This window comes from Halichoerus grypus, chromosome 10, assembly GCF_964656455.1.
Source record: "Halichoerus grypus chromosome 10, mHalGry1.hap1.1, whole genome shotgun sequence".
NCBI classification, from domain to species: domain Eukaryota; kingdom Metazoa; phylum Chordata; class Mammalia; order Carnivora; family Phocidae; genus Halichoerus; species Halichoerus grypus.
The window spans coordinates 122,995,271-123,011,984 of NC_135721.1; the positions used below are offsets into that span (position 1 = coordinate 122,995,271).

A 16,714-nucleotide genomic window follows, 5' to 3' on the forward strand; every position below is an offset into this window, starting at 1 on the left:
GGAACAACTCAATTCCTGCTGCACCTGATCTTGACCCCACTCCCAATGCTGCCCACATTCCCTGTAATGCTAAATGCTCTGACTGGCATTTCAGCCACCTGGAGAATCCATGAATACACATGGAAAGATGTCAAGTCTGGGCTTGAATCTCAGCTCAGCCACCTAATAGCTGTGAGACCTTGAGCAGTTTCCTTTACCTTTCTGAGCCTCACTTTGCTCATCTGTAAAATGGGCACATGGAGGGATCGTCTCTCAACAAGGGCCTAGCACCTGTGTGCCCCATGCTTGATTCAGCTCTAAACTTCCTTATCTGAAATCCAAAAAGCTCCGCCACCAAACATTGGTCTATAAATATGCTGCAAACTCATTTGGCCCCAGAACCCCATCTGAACTGACATGAAGCTCTTTGTAATTTTTACTTAACCCACTGTGTGCATAGTCACAGGATTCACTGCAGAAATATGAATGTGTTTTACTGCACGTGTGGCTCCGGACCCCTACTGAAGGTACTATGTAATTGGTGGGATTATCGATAAGCTTCCTCTTCAGAAATCCAAACAAACTCCGAATTCTGAAATCCCATGAGTTCTGGCTAAGGGGCTTGAACCTGTGTGTGTGAGCTGGCACTGAGGACCCTCTTGGGGCACGGGAGGGTTGGGGGGCCTCTGACAGCTGTCACAGCACCAGAAACCTCTTGTTTCTTCTCGGTTTCTTGGCAGCCAGTGTCTTTTTAGCTGCTTGGGGTTAAGTTGGGTTTTGTTTGCTTGGGGGCAGAGGTTATAGCTTGGGCAGGGTGAACTCAGGTGCTCAAGCATTTCTGGTTTGAATTTAAAAGGGGAAATTTTTCTCTTATGAATCATCAGAAAAAGAAATCAGAAGGAAGTGTGTGACCAAGAAGAGGAAATTAGGGTTTGCAAACTGCGTGAGTCACCCCCTTTCTGACTCCTGGGTGATCCCTTGCTCTTGGCAGTTTTCATTCATCTCTGAGACTCTTGGTTCTGTAGTTTGGGAAACACACTGGGGACTGCCGTGGTTTTATTCTGGCTCCAACCCCGTTTCCCTTTCTAGTCATCAACATAAATGTCTTTGAATCACTGCCACACTGGTTTACTTACTATTGCTCCATCAAATGTTTCTTCTCTGCCCAGGCTCTGTTCAGGGTCCTGCTTCCTGGTCCCCACCCCGCCGATCATCACAGCAGCTTCTGCCTGGCTTCCTGGACAGGCTTCGGTCTTACCTTTTCCAACCCATTCTCTGTCCCGAAGCCAGAGGCCAGCTTTCTAAAATGCAGCTTCCGTTGCAGGCTTCAGCTGCCTAGTATAGCCCTGAAAGCACCATCATGACAAGGTCCTGTTTGCCTTGCTTTTCAGCTCTCACTGCCTCCCTGCTAGGTGCCTTGGCCCCTTCTCCAGCCCCCCAGCCTTGGTGAGGGTTGTTCCTATGCTTTCTCCCTTCCATCTGGTGCCTTCTCTCATCACCTGGCCAATTATGCTCATCCTGGGCAGATAGAAGCCATCTCCTCTGTGAAGTCTTTTTACATGGCCCTTCTCTAGGCTCCAATGTACTCTGGCTCCCAGTACACTCATCACCCACATTACAATTCCTGGTCCTCTCCCCCTCACTACAGCACAAGCCCAGGAGGACAAAGACTGTGTCCCACCCATTGCTCGTACCATCTCTAGCACTCAGCGCAGAAGACCGCTTTAAACAAGAGTAGGTGTACTCAAGACAATGGGCAGGTATGGTGAGGGGGTGACTCCTGAGGCAGGAGACAGGGGTCTTGGGTTTTCATCTACCCTGTTCCCGGCTAGCTGTCTGCCTTGGGAGTGGCTGCCATGTTGCTTTCCAGTAGGCTGGAAACTGTTTTCCTTGTCAGCAGTGGTGTGAAATATCCCTTTCATTACAGTAGGTGTGTTTCATGTACATTTCTCCCCTGTCATCGAATCAAGTGTACATTTTCCCTATATATTTGTTTCTTGGTAGATTGCCTCTTCCCTGACTTTCCTGTTTGTGTCCTGTGTCCTTTTGTCTATCAGCATCTTGCTGTCTCTTTAATTTGACTGAAATGTTTCTACATCGTATATATTAACTGTCTCATAGTTGGTGCTGATATTTTCTTAGTCTGATGTCCTTTTCATTTTGGTTTTATTATGCTTCCTTCTACAGAAGATATTAATGCATATATATTTGAATCTGTCAATCTCCCTTCCTCTGTGATTGCTTCAAGGGCTGAGGAAGTTACCCTGCTGCCATGGATCTGATAAACATTCTGTTCTGTTTTCTGATATTTCCCTATAACATGACTTTTTATACTTAACTCTTTAATCTGTTTAGAGTACATTTTGGTGGGTGGCTTGCAGTGGATATCTAGTTAAGTGGTCCTAAATAGGAACAGGATAACCCGGTCATCCCCATTCTGTTTTTTTTTTTTTTTTTAAAATAATTGGTCTTTGTCTCTTTGTTTCCAAAAGGAGAGACAAAATAGAATAGTTGTTATGAAGGGGAACCTTGGCAGAGTGAAGATTCTGGCTTTGCCACTTTCTAGCTGTGTGAACTTTGAGCAGTTGCTTAAATTGTGCCATGCATTTTCTCCTCTGTAAAGTGGGATAATATCTCCGTCATAAGCTCTAGTGAAATACTGTATGTAAAGCATGTCACATGGTACCCAGCATATCGTTAAGTGCCCTCCTTCACCATACATTTTCATACAGAGTTGGGTCTAATTCTGCACTTTCTCTTCCATTGCACTGATTTTAAGTTCTTCTTTGACATCACTATCACACTCCTTAGTTGTTGGCCGCACAGAAAGTTTTAGTCTCTGGCCAAACGAGGCACCCCTCCATTACTCTTCTTTTAAGAATATTGCTGCAAACTCTCCCCGTTTTTTTTTAGTGAATGTTTATTCCTCCTGCCCACTCTGCACTGCAGCCCCCCTCAGTGGTTTGTAGACAACCCCCTCCACCACTGTGCACACACACCCCGGGATTTTTTTTTACCCTCTGCTCACTCTGGTCCCTCTACCTAATAGGCGTGCATCAACTGTTCTCACCTGGCTTATCTCCCCCTAGCGCCTTGTCATCCCCAGTGTCATCAAGTGCTGATGTCTGTATTCCCTCTGGACCCCAAGCTTCCCTGGAGGTCACTTCTGTGTCCAGTCCCCAGCATGTGGCTGTGTACATCGTAGGTACTCAGGTTAGAGATTGGGGAAGATGGGATGGTCCCTGTGACCTTCGGCTTTGATGGCAAGTGGGCTAACTCTGGCTTCTTTTGGAGGCCCAGCAATGTGGTGGTTGTAACCCTCACTGTGCTGTTGCCAATAATTGTGGGTCATCTCCCAGCCTGGGTCTCAGTTTCCTCCATGGGATAATGAGAAGATCTCTGAGCCCCCCAATTTCTCTTACCCTGGGTGGCTTTAAAGTGAAGATTAGGTAGAAGAACTCACTGGCCTGTGCTGAGCCTCAGAGTGCAGGCTGTTCTCTCTCTGTGTTCTGGGGAGAAAAGGTCTGTTAGGACCAAGGTTCCTCCATTGCACTCCTGGACACTGTGCTGCAGAGTCCTCAAGGAGAGCCCAGACTTGGGGCATAGGGGTTCGATTTTCAAGAACAGAGGTGTGGAGGGTGGGAATCCACCTCACGCAGGGAGGTGGCATGCCCAACAACCGCCCCCCCCCCCCAGGGTTCCATTCCCGTTTTCCAGGGGAGGAGTCCCAGGATCCCACAGGCGAGGACCTTGCCTTGGCCACAGGGCCACACTGGGCGTGAGCAAGCCCAGGTCTGCGGGCTTCCAGAGCTGCGCTGAGCTTCCAAGTCCAAAGGCTGGTTTTAAGACAGCACTTAAAAATACAGCAGCAGTGTTTACAAATATTATTTCCTGTGTTATCTGGCACTGACAGAAGGAAGTGAACTTGGTACTTTGTCTGTGTTAGGTTTTGGGGTTAGATGCCTAAATGCCAAGTTCAGGTGACCTAGAAAACCTTTCTAGGTCGAATTACTATTTCAAAAGATTTTTTTTTTTCTTTTCTTCCTTTTTTTTTTTTTTTAACCGTCCCACGATTGAGCGCTGTCGTTGACATATTTCCCTCCCAACAATGCAAGCCCTTTGTGGCATGATTGAGGGCTTGTTTTGTTGCGCTGGGAGAAAATATCTCCCAAATCATCTGCTGCTCATTGTCTCAGCACTGGCTCACCCCACCCCCCACCCCATGCCACAGTCCCACCCGACGCTTGCTCATGTGGCCTTCGGTTAATTGTCTTTGGCAAGGATCAGTTTTGGGACGTGTTCCCAACCGCGGAGGATAGATAATTGTTAAGCATGAATACTGGCAGTCCCGGCAACCTGAGGCTCTAGACCGCTGACCGCAGCCCGGCCTCTGGGGGGGCGGCTGGGATTGGACGACAGCTCCACGTCTCTGCAGGGTAGCAGGGCCAGACCGCAGACGCAGGGTAGCCCAGTTGGAGCGGCGACCCTGCCGGTGGACTTCTGGGTTTGAGTCCTCACTCTACCTCCTACCATCTATGTGGCCTTGGGCAAGCACTTCACCTCAGTTTCCTCATCTGTACCATGGGGCCCTGACTAGTAGTCACTTACCTCAGGGTTGTTGAGCGAACATTTACAAATCAAAAGGAGTGCCTGGCTTATGCAAGCACGGTGTAAATGTTGCACCAATTAGTTAAAATGAAAAAATGATCGTAGTGGTAGTGGATGCTATCGTGTCACCCAGATCCCTCCTCAACTGAGACACTCATCCTGCCAGCTATTCAGAGTGTTGGCTGCTGTTGGCTGGCACTGAGCCTCTCTGGGTATTGCCTTTGGTGGAAGGAGAGGGCCTTTCCCCAGGTTATCACCACCACCACCACCACCCCCCCCCGGGGCAGTCTGGGTCCCGTGGCTGGCCCACCTGGGAATGCAGTGGCTCCTTGCCTTAGTCTGGCACGTGGCTCCAGAGCTGCCACCTCTGATGTGACTGCGTCACAGCTCAGCTTGTCCCTCAGCCCCTCCTGCCTCCCGCCTTTCCTGTAGTGGCCCCCCCCCCCCGCAGTGAACTTCCCACCTTCACTCTCAGAGCCTGTTCCCAGGACCCTGCCCTAAAACCACAGGTAGCCACCAGATGCTGAATGGCTCTTGACATCCATGTTTAAAACACATTTACTTCACTTGCTTGCATTTCCAGAAGCTCGTTGAGGAGCAGCCTTGGGGGTTCTGCACCATCACCGTCCCCCCATCTCTGGGTGCGCACCATAGACCTGCCTCGACAAACTCCCCCTGCTCTGTAGGGTCGTGGGGGTTTGAAGGGGGGTTGGTGATTTCAGGACCCTCTTCTGGTGGGAAGAGGAAGGGCTAATTCTGGGACAAACAGCAAAACTTAAAACTGACCAAACGGGGGTGCCTGGGTGGCTCAGTCAGTTAAGTGTCCAACACTTGGTTTTGGCTCAGGTCGTGATCTCATGGGTCGTGGGATCGAGCCCTGTGTTGGGCTCTGCACTCAGCGCAGAGTCTGCTTGAATTTCTCTCTCTCCCTCTCTCTGTCTACCCCTCCCCCCACTCACTCTCTCTCAAAATAAATAAATAATCTTAAACAAACAAACAACTGACCAAACCGCTAAAGGACCCAGAGAGCCTCACCCATTCAACCTCTTCATGCACAAAAGATGAAAATGAGGCCCAGAGTGAGGAAGGTATTGTTGAAGGCCACACAGTGAACAGGTGCCTCTCCTTTTCCCTCCCAGAGGAGATAGTGCTTTGGGGAAATAGCGGGACAGGCTGGTCTTAGGAGTCAGACATGTGGCAGGCGGGTATGATGTTATGGTCCAATAAATGCTTTCATGGTGCCCCCAAGCGGAGGGACAGCCAGTCTCGGCAGGGGCTTCCTGGAGGGGGCAGCATGGAGGGAGTGGGAGTTAACTGCAAAGAAAGGGAAGAGAAAGGGGGTGCGCGGGGTGGTGGTGCAGAGCTGCCCAGGCCTGGATGTGTGTGTGCGAGACCTTTTGAAAAGGCAGAGCAGGAGAGGAGCCTAAGTGAGGGACAGGAGGCCACCAAGAGAGTTGGGTTGGCTGGGGGCAGGTTCTCAAGTGCTTTCCAAGACTTTTCCCCAGTGGCAAGGATGGGGCTTGAAGGAGAGGGTCCTGGGCAGAACCAGACAGGTGCCTTGTCTTTCCTGACCCACTCTGGCCCCTCTCTGCCAGATCAGGTCTCTGCTCGGGACATAGTTGTGGAATCAATGAGTGAACAGATGAGGGAAGGGAAGATTGTGCTGGAGAAAGACGGTTCCACTGCAGTGTTGGGGGTAGGAGCAGGGACAAGCCAGAGGCTTTGAAGACACCGGCTCCTGGAGGGGTAAGGCTTATGGCTCGGAGCTGGGAATGTAGGTCCCTATCCTCCCTCTTCCCACCCCGGAGAGGCCCATTGGCGCCAGCTGAGATGAGACTGTGGGTTCAGTAGGGGTGCAGCTGGGACCAGCTGAGAACACACACGCTGGCGTCCGCCTGCCGTAGAAGCCCAGAGGAAGGCCATCAAAGTGTGCGCCAGATCTGCTGGGGTCCCTGCCCTGCTCCTGGACAGCCTCATCGGACCACACCCTGACCCACTTCCCAGCCTGCTCCCTCCAGCCGCAGGCGGCGTCTGCAGCCCCCTTGGAAACATTCCCCCTCACAGCGGCCAAATGAAAATGTTTGTTGAAAACAACATGTGCATAATTAAAGCTTAATGAGCGCTTGTCTGTTTGGAATGTGCAATTAGATTTATAATCCGGGATGGGAGCGAGCTCCAAATGGCTTTAAATGGAGCTGAGAGAGAGGATAATTTTTGCCATAAATCTGCGGTAGTGTGGATGGTACATAAGCTGCCACCGGCATGCCGGGCAGCCATGCTCTGCCCACTGGGCTGCCCTGCCCATCAGCCTCTCTTGGCAGCTGCAGCCGGCTAATGGCCTGTGTGGGACTCACCAGGGGTCTTTGAGGTGGTTCTGCTCTGGGTTGGAGTGGGAGCTCGCCTGAGCTGTGTGATCAGAGCTCACTGTGGGGAGAGGAGGGTTGGTGCCGGGTCCGGCTGTGTGGGGGCCCGGTGTGTGGGGGCCTGGCCAACAAGGAGTCCTGCATCATCCCCGTGTCCCCCCTGGGCTGGGAAGTGGCTCCACATTTTGTTCTCCGCTGCATCCCAATACCTAGAACTCAAGTAACGTTTGTCCAATGAGTGCTGTGCCTCTGTACCAACCTCTTGCCTCAAACAAGTCACTACCCACTCTGTGGGCCTCGGTTTCCCCTTATCTCTCACAGAGAATTCTTCTATTCCCTTGGGACCGCATCTCAACCAGTGCTGTCCAGTAGAAATAGAATGCAAGCCACATATGTAATTTTAAGTTCTCTAGCAGCCACATTAAAAAAAAGAAACAGGTGAAATTAATTTTAATAATATATTTTAGTTAACTTCATATATCCAAAATGTTATCACTTTGGCATGTAATCAATATAAATCTATTGATAAGGCATTTTACATTCTTTTCTTGTTCTGAGTCTTTGAGACCTGATGTGTATTTTACATTTACACACATCTTAATTTGGACTAGCTGTGTTGCAGGTGCTCAGGGGCCAAATGTGGCCGGTGGCCACCCTACCGGACAGCATGGGTCTAGAAGGAGAATGGTTGGAGCCAGTTGAGAAGGTTCTGCCTCCCCATCTGTAAAATGGGGATACTGATGCCTATCTCCCAGAGGTAGCACTCCACCGTGGGAGCTGTAGCGATCTCTGTCTTTTTACACCCCCTCTCAATGTATTTTATGACTAAAACAGACAGCACCATCCACACCAACTCTTGTCAGCAGTGGGGCGGAGGGTCCTACAGTAGCCATAACACTGGGCCTGCTCACAAGGCCTGCTCCCAGCCGCACTGGCAGGCATTGCTCCCCCTTACTGGTCGATGAGGCCCCAGGAGCAGAGTTGTGAGGTCACCTGCTCTGGTTTACAAAACTTGGAAATGGTGGGGGTAGGTAGGAAGACAGTATAGGCCTTTAGGGGACCAGCAGCCTGGACTGCAGACTCAGCTCTGCCACATCCTGGCTGTGTGGCCTTGGGCAGATCCCCTAACCTCTCTGAGCCAGTCATAGCATTAGGTTTTTCAGTGGGCAGAATAAGAATGTGCATTATGCATGGTAAAGCAGGTGCACCAATAAAGAGAAAAGCTTTTTTTTTTTGAGAGAAATCGTTATTTGATAGTTAGGAACAAAGCATGAAGGTCATCATCATGGGAAAAATCTGCTCTCACTTGGACTCTTATGAAGATTTTAATTTACAAATTTTATTTCAAATTATATATGGCAGGTAGAGGCATCAGGGGTCTTTCCCATGTGTAAGACCTCAGAGGTTTGCATGAAGACCCACTCAGTTTCTTCACCTATGGAAGAGGGGTAGTTATAGTGACCTAGCAACCTCTTGGGGTTGTTGTAAGGATTCAATAATAATATAAGTAATAGCTAACAATTATTGAGTGCTTGCTGTGTACCAGGTGATGTTCTAAGTTACCTTCTGTATATTAACTTATTCAGTCTAAATGATAGTCATACCCATTTTCCAGATGAGGAAACTGAGAAATAGTAACTTAGTTAAAGCGTCACACAGCCTGAGAAGCAAGGCTGAGGTGTGGACCTAGGGAGCCTGGCCTCAGAGCCAGTAGTTTAACTATCATCCTTCTCTAAGTGCGCTTGCGCCTGAGGCTCGGTCCCTGGCCCCCTCCCCTCTGCGCCGCGCCTCTCTGCCCCTCCCCCATCTCTCCCTGCTCCTGATGTACAGCTCTCTGTGACACCACCACATAAAACCGCACTCTCGGCAGGGCCCAGGGCGCAGTCGCCACATTCACTGCCTCTAGCCTTTGAGCCGCGTTTTATCTGTGCAGGAGTGTTCTCACGGCCCAACGTGGGGATAGGCAGGCGCGGTGTATGCTGCTTTGATTGTTTCCTCTTCAGATCTCTGTGAGGTGCATCTCTCAGTGTCAGCCACTGGCTGCGCTGGGGGCTGTGCATCCTTGGTCTTTGATCTGTGTCTCTGTGCCGGGGCCGGGCGTGGGGGATGGGGGAGCAAGGGGAAGCAGATTCTACAGAACAACTGTTGCTTTGGTACCAGGAGTCAAGGCCAAGTTCAGAACTGGCTGGGTGGATTCGGGCGAGCTCTCCAGCCACCCTGAGCCTTGCCTTGCTCATCTCTACAGTGGGGCTGGTCCTGCAGCCTTGGCATTTCTGGGAAGGTTCCAGTGAGATGACCAGGCACAGCTCTGGGATGAGGTCTGGTATACGGTAGGTGCTCCCTGGCCTGAGCTCACAGCAGCCTTGAATGCCGTGTTCCCTGCCCTTTGCCTGGCCAGCCTCCTGTGTGCCCCCCATTACGGGGCTTCCAAGTTACCTTTTCAGGATGCCTCTCTTGAGAGGCCCTCCTTCTTGTGTCCATTCCCCTGCAATAACCTTATCCTGCCATTGTCACATTTGTCAAAGAAGAAGCCATTATTTGATACCTGAAATGCTAAAGTCATTGCTATACTTTGCAAAGCTGGTCTCTCCAAATCAAGCATGAGCTGAGCTTTGTAGGGTTTGGGGGGAGCACGGAGTCCTAGGGTAGAGGGACTTTCAGAAGCGGGAGGTTCTGGGACTGGCTGAGCCCCAGAGGTGGACATATGGCTATTGGAGTTAGACTGTTATTGATCACTTGATTTTCAGAGGCTTGAGTGAATGTGGAGCTGTCACTGACCAATTGGGACGGGCTTCGAACAAGTTTTGTAGTTACTTGTTTCCATCTTGGGACTATGGCCAGAGAACTGCCTGTCTTTCTCAGATGTGGAGAATAGGAACATTTTATTCTCTGAAGCTTCTCCATAGAACTGGGGGCTCCTTGAGGGCAGGGACTGTGTCATAATCAGTATGCCTTGTGTCAGTACAATGTTGGGCACATAGTACACACTGGAGATGCTGTTCAGTAAACAACAGTTGCCCTCTCTGTAACCTCAGAATCCCTTTGCTTTTATGTTTCTGTGCCTTGTGACAAATTTTATTTATTTTAAATTCCCAATGGTTGTGAGTGCATTACTTGGCACGTTGTAGGTCTTTAGTACATGCTATCCAAGGGCATGGACTGATTTCATTTTGCTTCTGCATATTTAAATTAGATCCTAGACCCCAGATGGAGAGTAAGAGTGAATGAAGGGAAGATGTGAGAGGGGTGGGGTCAAGATAAATGGGTTGACCTTGGACAGAACTGAGATATTTCACCTTTTCAGACAAAAGGGAAGGAGGGCAGGATGGGTGTACTGTCAACAGTGTGGGGGAGGGGAGAGATTTGAAGGGATGGCTGACAACCTCAGTGACATAAGAAACATGGTCCTGATGGAGAGGGTTGCCAAGGCTGATGTGGGGATAAGAGTTTAGCACATCATAACAATAATAGGTTAAATCCAAGGTCACTCACAACTATTACTGGTGGAACCAGTACTCTAATTCATGAATCCATGCTGTAGCCCAGGACATCACGCTACATGTAGAAGTTGAATTGAATCCAGAGCCAATTTGGGATGGAAGCTTTAAGCTTGGGCCCAAGAACGCAGGTCTGTAGAAGCAAGCAAGACTGCCAAGGGTGCATCACATAGCCTTAAACAAAAGACCTAGGGAGAGTTGGATTTCAGTGGGTAGAGAAGGGGGGGAGGAGGATGCTCCAGGCTGATCATGGGACAATGTGTGTAAAGGCAGGGGCGCTGGAGGTTTCTACAACCTTGATGGATGCCGTGGGAGCTGAGGCTCAGGGCCAGTTGTCATGGAGGGTCCTAGATGCCAAGGCTAATGATGTGGTGTCACAGCAGGGTTTTGATCTGAGCACTGAAGTAATCACTAGTGACATTCAGGATAGAGGATGGATTGGGGGGAGCGGGAGCTGAGCACAAAGCCTCTGTGGGTGTTTGGGGGATGTAGGAGTGACAGGGCTGAGTCATCCTGGAGGTACTGCCTGGGTCCTGGGTAGGTGACATCTGCTGTCATGATGGCAGACCCCTGGAGGAAGAGCAGGTCCACACATGTCATGAGTTCAGTGTGGGGTGTGTGAAATTTGAGATATGCATGGACCAGATGTCCAGGGAGAAACTATACATTGGAATCTGGGTGTAACTTAGTTGAAGATGAACATTTGAGAGTCAGTGATATGTTGTAACCCTAAGAAGCCATGACATTGTCCAGGGGAAGTGTGAATAGAGCGAGAAGGAAATATCAGATATAGTTATCCACCCACCTGTCCATCCCACTCACCTACACAACCCACTGCATCAACCCAGGCATCTCACCCATCTGTCTATCTCACCCACCATTCCAATCATCTTCTCATCCATCTCTCTTTTCATTCTCACCCAACCATCCCATCCATCCATCCATCCATCCCACCTTCTTTTTTTTTTTTTTTAAGATTTATTTATTTATTTGAGAAAGAGAACATGTGCACATGCAAGCGCAAGTGGGAGGAGGGGCAGAGGGAGAAGGAGAGAGAGAATCTCAAGCAGTCTTCTCATTGGCTGTAGAGCCTGATGCGGGGCTTGATCTCATGACCCTGAGATCATGACCTGAACCGAAACCAAGTGTTAGACACTTAACCGACTGAGCCACCCAGGCATCCCCCCCATCCCACCTTCTAAATCTGCTATCCAATCACTGAGTCATCTGTTGATCTACCTGCTGGCCCATCTATCCCATTCATTCCTCCAAACCACTTATCTTCCGCACCCACCGATTTATCATCCATACGTCCATTCACCCATCCATCCATCCATCCATCCCACCCATACACCTACCTACCATCCATCCACTCATTTTACCCATTGCAACTATTTCCTTCTCTATTCACTATGTCAACCACCAGCCACATGTGACTTTTGAACACTTGAAGTATGGCTAAGTCTAAACTGAGATGTGCTGTAATGTAAAATACACACCAGATTTCAAAGACAGTACCAAAAAGAAAAAAGACTTTAAACCATCTCATTCACAGTTTTTCTGTTGATTACATGTTGCAATCATAATGTGCTAAAAATAATGGGTTAAATAAAATGTCGTTAAAATTAATTTCACCTGTGTGTATTTGCTTTTTTAACTGTGGCCACTAGAAAATTTAAGATGACATATGTAGCTTGCATTTGTGACTTGCATTATATTTCCATTAGACTGCACTGATCTATACATCTATCACCCATCCATCTATCCATTCATCCACCCATCTATCTCATCCTTCACTCCCTCCCTCCTCCCATCCATTCATCCATCCAGTTATCTCATTTATCCATCCCACAGATATTTAATTTACACCTATTATGAATCAGTGATTCTGAGGGTTGTAGGAATGAGGAAACCGAAGCATAGAGCAGCTAAGGCACTTGCTCACAGTGGTGCCCATGGAGCTGGCATCGCCAGATTCTAAGATCAGGGCTCTCACCTGCCACCTTGGCTGCCTATTTGCTAAGTTTCCTTAAAGGTAAAAATGGGATCTAGGTTGGGAGGGCTGTTGGAATAGGGGTCCAGGAGTCCCTTTTGCCAAGGGGACCACACGGCTTGGGGGAGAGACAAACCCTTCAGAAGCCTCTGTGAGCAGGGTCCCTGGTGGCCGTCATGAAAGGGTTATCCCCACACATTCGATATTTGCAAAAATGTGGGTTCTTTCAGATTCCAAAACTCATTTCCATGACAAAACTCTTGGGAAGAGAAGATGAAGGTCTGGCTTTTGCAGAACAATCTTCCAGCTGTAATGAGGACTGAAGATGACGATGGGAAAAGGAATTATAATTAGAATATGAAATGGGGAAAATTAATCTATTCCAGTCAGTGGTAAGAGGATGTTCTCCTGGCATTTCACAGAAATTCTTAGGCCCTTGTTTCCCCTGCATTTTACCCACCCACCCCCCAATTTTAAAGCATACAGAAGGTTGTGTGGTGTGAAAAAATATTTTTGGCCGAGGGACTGATAAATTGTGAGATATGCATGGAATTTAAGCTCTTGTGTAGGTCTGGATGTGCTCCTGCCATACATGTTTGTGGGCTCATTTAGGTGAGTTCTGTTTATATAGCTGCAGAGGAGTGGTCATCCCTTCCTTTCCCTGTGCGTATGCTGTGGGCATTGTGTACCAGTCCCATAAAGGGTCTGTGACATGTGCACACTCAGGCTTGTTCTGTGGGCGCCTTTGTGTTGGCTTGTGTTACCCATGGGTGTGGTGTGTGTGCGACTAAGTGCTGTCATAGTCCGCCACTGGTTTGTGGTGTGTATGTAGTCAGCATGCTTGGGCACACTGCATTTGTCATACACATTCGTGTCCACATATACACTCAGCATTCGCTGTGTGGTGGGTACAGATGGCATTTGTGATCTTGGTTGTGCACATGGAGGAGGAGGGGGCCCTGCTTTGATTTGTGACTTCTCCCCTTGGCTTACAAGTTCTTTCCCCCAGAAAGCAACCTCCCCAAAAGGGCTAAGGAAGTAAGCTCCAGGCCTTAGGACCCTGGGGGCCAAGCCAGGGGAAGCCTGGGACCCTTAGGGTCACGCTCTCTCCCTCCTTCCCCCTGCGAGGGCTCTGATATGGTGGAACAGAGAACAGACCCCCTCCTCCCCACCACCACCACCTTGGGTTCATGGCTGCTCAGTAGCCAGGTCCCAAACCCAGTGTGCTCTCAGGACACCGTGCAAGACACCTGGGAGTAACCAATCAGAGGCTGACTTAGGCCTGGCCTTGGGAACCTCTGCCAACTTCTCAGGTCCTCCTCGAAAGCAAGAAGCAAGCTTTACTCCATTACGTGGCAGCTTTTCTTGGTTGAATAAATGAGTGAATGAATGAGCCCACTAGAGGCAGGCTCTGGTGACCTCATGTGGTCCCACTGGCAGACCCCCTTGTGTCCTCCAGCATACACACATCAAAATCCAGGGTTTTCTTTTCTCATATCCCCAGAGCCATCCCCCCACTGCCCACCACAGATAATGCCTCCCTCCCTGAACGGCTAACACATATTTACCAAACACTTGTTATGTGCCAGCCCCAGGCTAATGGTTGGTTCTAGAGTGGGGTGCACCAAAGCCGTGATCCCCACTCTTAAGGGGCTTCTGGCCTAGTGGGAGAGACCAAACCAAAGAAGCAGGCAGCCCACTCTGAAGCCCAGCCTGCCTCTAGGTGTGCAATTTTGGGCAGCTGCTAATCCTTTCCATCTGTTTCCTTGGCTTTAAACAGGGAAAATAATACCTGCTTTGCTGGCTTGCTTTGAGGCTGAAATGAGATCTTTTATGGCAAGCATTTTGCTCAGTGCCAGGTATATTCATTCATTCCCCAGAATTTGTTGAGTGCCTGCTGTGCATCGGAGAGAGCAGACAGGGGTCCTTGCTTCTGCGGTGGTTCTGTTCTACTCAGCAGTTGATCAACGGGCTGTAACAAGGGGCTTGGGGGACATCTTTCCATCTGCTTCTTTGATACATGTTCCTATATTTTTAACCTATACCATACTGTTTGATTACTATTGCCTTATAAAATGTTTCAGAGACCTGGCTAAACTAAGTCCCCCTCCATTCCTAGTCATTCTTTCTTATAAAACATATAAATTATGTGTGGCTTTTAAAAAGGTTTTACTTTTATCTAAGTAATAAATGGCCATGGTGACACATCAAATGATACCCAGGAGTTTTTGTTGAAAGCTCCCCACCCTGTCCCATTCCTAGTCTCATTTCTGAGGCCAGACTGTTCCAGGTGCTGCGGGGTTTGGAAATGACCAGGACACAGTTCTAGCCTCCATGTTGCTCCCACTCTGGGGCAGAAGACAGATGTGAAGACAATCTGTGTTGTAAGAGGGGCAGCCAGAGAAGGTGAGAGCATGGCAGCCTCTTGGAGGAGGTGGTTTCTGAGCAGGGCCTTGAAGCATGATGAGCTCCAGGCACAGTGTGGTGGATGGACCCCTGCACTGGGGGCCAGTGCCCAGACTCTAGGCATGGTGCCACCTTTTCTTTTGTTAATATAGCAGTCACTGAAGGCCTCTGCCCATCCCTGTGCTGGCAAGGTATTTGGGTATAGCCATCAATCCTACTGCCCCGATGGGAAGACTGGCCTAGTAAAAGACAATGTGAATGGTGTCATGCTTGCTTCATTCATTCATTCATTCATTCAGCCAACAAGCAATTATTGATTATCTGCTTTCTGCCAGGCACTATTCTAGGTGTTTGGGAGGCAGAGAGACTGAGATCCCTGACCTCCAGGAGCCTCCATTTTGACAGGGGAAATCCACTCTAAGCAGTGAACATGGTAAAATAAGCAAATGATTTAGAATGCTAGGAGGTAAAAGGGCCTATGGAACAAAGAACAAGGTAGAGCAAGGCAAGGGAATCGGGAAGGGTGGTGGGGGAGGACCCGCAGAGGGAGCAGGCTGGCATCTGAGCCTCTCTGCGTGAAGAGGTTCTGGATGAACAGACATCTTGTGCATGATCATGGGAGAGTGGATTTTTACAACCTCCACGAGGGTGTTTGGTGATGCCTATCAAAATTACAAATGCACGCACGTCTGGACCCAGCGATTATACAAACTAATCCTACAGATAAACTCACACCCAGGCGGAATGATGGATGTACAAAAATATTCACGAGAGCAGTGCTGGAATAGGGAAAGACTAGAAACAACTCAATTGCCCATGAGCTCAACTAGTTAAATATATCTGTTACATCCACACCGTGGAATACCAGGTACCAGAAGACAGAATTATGTTCTGATATAAAATACTTCCCGAGATGTGTTGCTAGGAGAAAAATGAGGTGCAAAACAGGGTGTATAGTATGTTGTCATTTATGTGAAAGAGACGACTATAAAATGTATATATGTGGACCATCTCTGAAAGGATATAAAGGAAGCCGGTAGACTCAGTGGTTGCCTCTGGAGAGAAGCAATGGATGGCGGGGAGGTGGGGTGGGAAGGAGAATTTTCACTCTGTTGCTTTTTGTGCTTTGGAAATTTTGAATCATGTGAAGATAACCTAATAAAAAAATTAAATTTTCAATTAAAATGAAATGGCCGGCTGCCATTGGGGCCCCGCCCAGACCCCTTTACTAGCCTCTACAGCCAGCTCCCCACCACTGGCTGCAGATGGCTCACAGTTGGCACAATTCTCTGGGGAACTGTCCCTGGCCAGAGGGGGGCCACCCTGCTCAGAAGGTTATGCCTCCCCTTGGCCCCTAAGGGCAGCCCTCAGCCAGTGACTGACTGAACTCCATGGGGCAGTTCATGCCCCACGGCTCCCCATGGGACCAGGCTGCAGCGGGTCTCCAGCTGAGATCACATCTTTGCTTAGCTACTTCCACTGCCCTGTCCTGCTTCCCTTCCTCCCTTACAGATTTTCCTAAAGAGCACTGTTCAAAAATCACATGCATTTGAAAATCCTGGTCTCACGCTCTGCATTTAGGGAACCTGATCCAAAACACCTGTCTCAAGGGAAGAGAACTTACTGGAAATGAGCTGAGTGCTCTGCGTGTTTTGGTACAATACCCCATGGAGATGGGACCACTGTCATTATCCTCATTCAACTGATGAGGAACCTCAGAAATTCAGACACCAGCTCAAGAATACACATCATGGAAAAAAGCCAGTGACCCCAAAGTCCACACTTCTCCCATAACACCTGCTTCCTACTGCAGGGAGATCTTCCTGCATCCAGACTTGGCAGCTTATCAGAACACAGGATTGTAGTGT

At 49.1% G+C, this 16,714-nt stretch overlaps 1 protein-coding gene across 8 annotated transcripts in view; it reads left to right on the forward strand.

The window, feature by feature from the left end:
• The window catches only part of TOX2 (TOX high mobility group box family member 2), a 131,998-nt gene that overhangs the window by 33,268 nt on the left and 82,016 nt on the right, over positions 1-16,714 (forward strand). The window lies entirely within an intron of this gene.